The sequence below is a fragment of the Danio rerio genome, chromosome 11 (assembly GCF_052040795.2).
Source record: "Danio rerio strain M-AB ecotype USA chromosome 11, GRCz13ab, whole genome shotgun sequence".
Taxonomy (NCBI): domain Eukaryota; kingdom Metazoa; phylum Chordata; class Actinopteri; order Cypriniformes; family Danionidae; genus Danio; species Danio rerio.
Window position 1 is genome coordinate 13,588,467 of NC_141031.1, and position 7,163 is coordinate 13,595,629.

Genomic DNA, 7,163 nt, shown 5'->3' on the forward strand with positions numbered 1-7,163 from the left:
CGTCAGGCAGATGTTGCATTTTGGATATGTTTCCAATGCAACCCAAAAACAACAAAACATCAACGTCTTATGATTTTACAGCTTGACGTTGTGTGCATGTTTACCAATATGACGCCTATCAGACGTTGGATTTTGGTCATCATATCTGACAAATAAATGTCAATATTTGACATCAATATGACGCTGGTTCAAGACGTTGGATTTTGATCACTTTCTTTTTTATGATTATTCTTAGGGGGTTTTCACTTTTATTACATAGGAAAGACAGGAAATTATTGCGACCAGAGAAAGGGGAAGGATCAGCACAGGACCTCAAGCCAGGAATTACACTCCATGACCATGGTGCCATATGTCTGCACACTTAACAACTAGGCTATTGGCACTGACGGTTTTAGCCACCTTCCATCTGAACATCCTATTAACAGGCGACTTAATTCTAACCTAATATTAACGTCTTATGACGATGTGTGACACTACTTATGACATTACTCATTACTTACATTACTTATGACATTACTTCAATTTTACGTTCACTGCACTTTAAAATGTTTCTCTTGGTTTTTAAATCTCTAAATGACATGGTAACTTCTTATCTGTCAGACATGTTAATTGAGCATCAACCTGGTCGGTCTCTTCGTCATCTAACCAGAGACTGTTATGCACCCCTAAGTCGAGGCTGAAATGCAATGGTGACCGTGCCTTCGCAGTAGCCGGTCCTAGGTTGTGGAATGCTCTGCCCCTCTGTATCAGATCTGTTTCATCCCTGTCTGTTTTTAAATCTAGGTTGAAAACGTACCTCTTTGATTTTGCATTTTATCAGTGAAAATTGTCTGTTTTAGCTATAATTTAATAATTTTATATATATTTGTTTTTAATTGTTTTGATTTGTACTTTGCAGCACATTGGTCAAACTCTGGTTGTGTTAAATAGTGCTATATAAATAAAATTGACATTGACACTGTGTCTGCTGGGATATCCTCAGAGCAAACTACCCATTTTAAAGCTCTGAATGTTTTTAGCTGAAGCTATCAAACTGACGTCAACAGAGAAAGACCGCCATTTCAAAGGCGGTAGCAAAGGGTTAGACTTTGATTGAAGATTACTAAAACAAATAGTCTTTTTCAGTGGATTAACTTGCACAGATTAACCGTTCACCTAAAGAATAACAATGTGCGCTAGCAAAACAAGCACTGTAAATTTTCATTTCACACAAACTTTAAACTGAATCTCAATAACGGGCATGGTAAAATTACAAATGTGTTCACACATAACATTTAAAAGAGAACTTTACTGAATGAATCAAATATTCACATACAAAACACAACATCAACACAGACTCAACAAAAAGAACAAGTTTGTAACCTAACTTCCCTGACATGTTTCATTGTGGTGTGAATGCAGAAATCCAATATCGTAGCTGGAGGTGTGATTGGTGAGGTGACGCTCTTGAAGAGGACGAGGACTGGTTTCCTCTGACAGCCTCAGCTTTTCCATCTGCCCGAGGCACTGATTTAACTCAACCTGTGACCTCGTCTGTTGTAGGTCAACTCATCCTCCAGCTGCAGGAGAGACAGGGATTATAGCTGATTTTCCTTGACAGGTGTTTCGCTATTGCCGAGGAAGGCAACAGAATGTGTCGATCTAAAGCTTTCAGTGTATGTCAGCAAGTTTTATGGTGAAATCTTAAATCCGTTACGAAATACTTGAAAGATGAGATTAATAACACGAATTTCATGTAGTTTTTATTTGCTGCAAGTCCATTTGAAGATGTTTTATCACTCATATGACTTCTTATTTGCAATGTATAAAATAAATGAATAATTTAGTTACTAGTAGCCAACTACTGTTTTTAATTGCACTTTTTGAAAATGTGTTGTGTACAGATGAGTATTTTAGGGTTAGGTTTAGAATTAGAATTCAAAAACTTTGAAGCTCAACATCTCAAAATCATTCAGAATGCAGATAGAACCTTATAATTCCAAGTTGATGATTTCTAAGAGACAGCATGCCGGCAAGCCATTAGCCTGTCATTGAGCAGAGCAAAGACTTTGTCCATCCACAAGATGGTGACAGAGACCGCATAATAAGCCCTTAGATGCTAAAAACAGTGTATTTTCTAACTACAGCTGATCAAATCATTTTTGAACAGGTAAGTGACTTTCGGAGTACAACAGAGTAACAGAGTTACTTTTTGGTTGGCCATCTGTTTGTTTCTAATGCATCTCCTGCTTTCGTTACTGCGGACTAGTTTAGTAAAAAGAAAGACAAAAGAAATGCCCGCATGTGTTTTTTTCATACTGGAAGCACAACAGTAATCTGGTAGTGTTTGCACTGCTTTGGCTTTTTTACGGATAATAATTGTGATCTCTTGATTGCAATAGAGAAATACTGGGAAATCTCTGTAGACTGATGGCATTTCATGCCGTTCAGCCTTCAAATCTTTAAATGTGTGCAAAATCACCTGTTTTGTCTTCAGTTTGGATATTACGATATAGAAAAACTAGCTCTGAAGTGGCATTGGTGAAGAAGCAACAGTTTCTGCTGCTATGACATCAGCTGCAGATGTGAATGAGTGGTGGAAGAAAGTAGTACCATGTACAAAAGGGTTTTTAGACTCTCCGTGTTTGATTCTCTTTTTGATGTAGTACATGATTATGCTGTTGAACAGTTGTATAGACACAATATCACACTTGTAGCAGTGCAATATGGCTGTATATCGTGACCGGTGGGATACTAAGGCAAGCCTTCCACCAGTGCCGATAAACTGCCATATCACACTGCTACTCATGTGATATTGCTCATGTTTATAAACTGTAAAAAAAAAAACATCTGTTAACGGTTTCAGCATTTTGTGATTCACAAGTCTTTGTTTTCCATTTATTTACCATTGTGAATTGCTTTATGGGACCTTGGTCTCAGCTCTGTCAACATATGATGTTGAAAATTCATTGCCGTTCGCGCCCGCGCCGTTCTCGCGCGAAAAGCCGCCGGATCGGCCGACTTGGCCGCCCTCCTCTTCCTCCTCCTCCTTCCCTAAACCCGAGCGACGGTTCACAAAAGCCGTCTAGAAAAAAAAAAAAAAGCAAAAGCCCTCGTCTTCGATTTCGACCGCGTTTTCGGATCCCGCCGCGTTCTCGCCCTTATTTTTCCGATTCCGTTTTTCGTCTCACCTGATTTCCGGAACCTGCTGTTCCTCGGACTCGATCCCGATCGTCGTCCCCGTGGCCGGCTCCTCCTCCTCCGCTACGCCGACGCAACGCTGTGAGCTAAGCAGACAAACAAGTTGCATCGGGAAAGCCCTCCACTCGGAGGCGAGCTGTCGGCCGGCGAGCGCGAAGAGGGGGGGCGGAGCGGCGCCACACCGCCCCGCAGCGTTCGCTCGAAAAAAACTAAACGTGGCCTTACGTACCTCCGGCCACGTAAATCCCGGTCTCCAGAAACGTCCGCGGGGCTACGTTTCCAGAATGAGCTTGGGTTGGTACATGCAGGAAGGTTTAAGGACAAATTTAATTTGTAATTATTCAAGTGGCCAATTTCTGCGGAAAGTTAAATGAGCTGGCCAGTTTTAATTTGCCCATAGGGCTTTTTTTTAAAACAGGTTTGCCCAGATTCCTTTTTTTAAATGATGGATGATAATAGATTTGTATTTAAAAATATGTTTTTATATATATATTTTTTTATTCGTTTTTGTAAAAGCTAATTTCATAACACTATTTTAAAACTGGATTAACTTACAGTTTAAATCCAAATTTGTAAATAAATATGAGCATTCTCTACAAAATTGTTGGAAATATTTTTTGGTGCATCAAAAATGTGTGTCTATGATCACCATCTGACAAGTTGATTCAGCAAAGAGTAATTCTTAAAATGTCACCAAAATGCACAGTTGAATAGAAAATTAGGTGAATATATGGGTCCACTTTTTCAGCAAAAAATAACCTCCCCTTTTAATAGGCTGGCTACGGGTCTGAGCCCAGACAATATATCACTTTAAACTATTCAACATGTAAAATAAAAGTCACTTTTTTAACGTTTGAAGTTTTAAAGTTGTTGGAAACAAGATTAAGGTTCCACCATGCAATTCAAAAGCAGAAATAAATGGGGGAAAATAATAAATAAAAACACGAACCACAAAATATGGAAAACTGCAAATGTACAGTTTTTAACAGCGTAGAAATAAATCTGCAAAATATCCATGAAATATATTCAATACTGGTTTTGTACTAAAATTTCCATGACCTACCCGCACAAAACATTTCTTCAAACTAATGAAAAGGTAAAAAATTGTTTAACATAAAAAGCTTAACAAGCTTCAAAATAATAACAATAATGCAATTCAAATGTTCAGATACATTTTTGTTATAAAAAATGTGTCATAATTACCATTTGCAAACATTTGAATTAGCTGATTAAAAAAATAAAATAAAGGTTTTTATGCCAAAATCTGGGGCGTCATGATGGCATAGTGGGTAGCACGATTGCCTGACAAGAAGAAGGTCACTGGTTTGAGCCCTGGCTGGGTCAGATGGCAATAATGTGTGGAGTTTGCATGTTTTCCTCAAGTTCATGTGGGTTTCCTCTGGTTGCTCCTTTGTATGTGTGTGAATGAGAGTGTATGGGTGTTTCCCAGTGATAGGTTGCAGCTAAACATATGCTGCGTTAAACATATGCTTGATAAATTGGTTGTTCATTCCGCTGTGGCAACCCCTGATTAATAAAGAGACTAAGCTGAAATACGGGCATAAATAGTGTTAGTACACAAAGTATGAGCTTAGTGTTGGTACAGTTTCACCAACTACGAAGGACATTTTTGCTATCAATATTGAGTGTTTGTAAAGGCAAAAAGCAGTAATACAAGAAGACCTTGGAAAAATGATCATTATAAATTCATATCACCTTCAGGACAGACTATTGCACAATTTTATCTGCTGTTACCTTTCACAGCTGAAATCTCCTGTAAGTAATTTTCACATAATGAAATCCAGGCGCCGTGAAGCAGTGCTCAGAACAGGGCAAAGCAATTCATTTAAATAATTTAAACATGTCCCAGTGTAAACCATTAAAGTTAGACTTTATTCTTTTTTGTTGATGTCTATGTTTTTAATGTCAGCAGGTTTAGCACTCATTAAATTTGCACTTGCTTTACTTAAGATGACAGACTGTATTAGCTCACCCAGGGGGTTTGTTTAAAGGAATATTCCAGGTTAAATATGGGTTAAGTTAATGCACACACTGTAAAAAATTATATGATCAATAAGTCACGACAACATATGTTTATTGTTACTTATTACACTAAGATAATCATGTTCCAACTAAATTTGATTAGTTACGCAAACTGTTTTAACACTTAAGCACTGTTCAAATTTACTACCCTTTTGTTATGTTCGGCATGAAAACATTCACTAAATTAAACTGCTGTAAACACATATTTTTGCATAAATCTGTTAATCAACCTCAGTCCTGAACAAAACTACTAAATTGATAAGAAAATTACAGGATTTTAACATTTTAATTGCCAAGTTTACAAATGATGTCACCGATTTGTTGAAAAAACGCACACAAAAGGACGTATTTTCAATATAAAAAGTATAGTTGACTGGATTTTATTCTTACCTTTAATCACAGTCTTGGACATGTGAACGATTAGTAACAACATGGCTTTGATGCATTCGATTTTTATTTTTTCTCCGTCATTTACTGTTGGCGGGTGTTTTTGCCCAATTAACTTCCTTTATATTTGATGGTGCATAAATAGACAGTTTTTGTTTACTCGATGTAGTTCTGAGAGCTGAGATGCATACATGTATTTTGATTTTCTCAGATACATCAGTGTAAGTGTTTAAAGGTCACTCTCATACACTCAGACACGCATACACACACTTTAATTTGCTGTTAAACTTCATTTAAAATCCAGAACCTACACTTTTTTGCGCAGGCCTATCTAAAGGGTTGATGGTGCCAATTGATGATTAACAGTAAAATTACACATTTGAACTATTCTGAACAGGGAAAACCACCAACAATCGATTGAGTGTATAGTGTCATGATTTTGTAATAAAAAAATGTGGTTATAATGGAAGTCAATGGGGCAAAACAGTCACCAACAGTGCATTAGGGTGATAAAATGAAAATCAATCAAAAACAATGCATCAAGGGCAATGGTGTTACTAATCGTTCACATGTCTAAGCCTTTGATAAAAGGTAAAGAAAATCCAGTCCACAGTTACTTTTTATATTGAAAATACGTCATTTTGTGTGTTTTTCACCAAATCAGTGACATCATTTATGATTTTGGCAATGAAAGAGTTAAAGTCCTGTAATTTTCTAAACACTTATATATCATACATCTTATATATATATATATATATATATATATATATATATATATATATATCTTATATATAGATTCAGTGGATTTTTTCATCCCTAATCATCATAGCAAAAGGGTACTACATTTGCTCAGAGCGTATGATTGAGATTTATAAATTTCAAAGCATTTTCTTAAAATATGTGTCAAATTAAGATTTGTTACCAAAAATTATTCTGCTAGCTGAAACAGAAAAAGTTGTAACCAAATTAACACACAAAATCACCCCAGAGTGGATGAAAACATCCCCAACAATAAGGCTAGGTCAGTTTAATATAATATTAGTGATAATGACTCATAAGGTTAATTTGATTCAGCTTAAAAAAATAGGGCAGTCTGAATTTTTTGTTTTTGTTTACAATGCATAGGCTGATGGTCTTATAATGTTTTTAGTTATCCAGTAGGACCACCAATGTGTTCCAAAACTCTCCTTATTATACATACATTTTGTTTAAACATATTTTCCAAAATTGTAGATTTCAAAAGACTGATTATTATTATTATAGTATTTTCGTCTTATTTCATTGAAATCTCCCCTTATGTTTGCATTTTTTTAAATAGTCATTTCATATATGGTCTTAATTTTTTTTTACATGTATATATATATATATATATATATATATATATATATATATATATATATATATATATATATATATATATATATATATATATATATATATATAATTATTAGACATGATGGGTTTCACACAATTCATACAATCCACCAGAGGCCGCTGTGTACACTTTTTAAGATCTCAAATTTCTCTCGCGAGTGCCATTCGTGTTTGCTGTT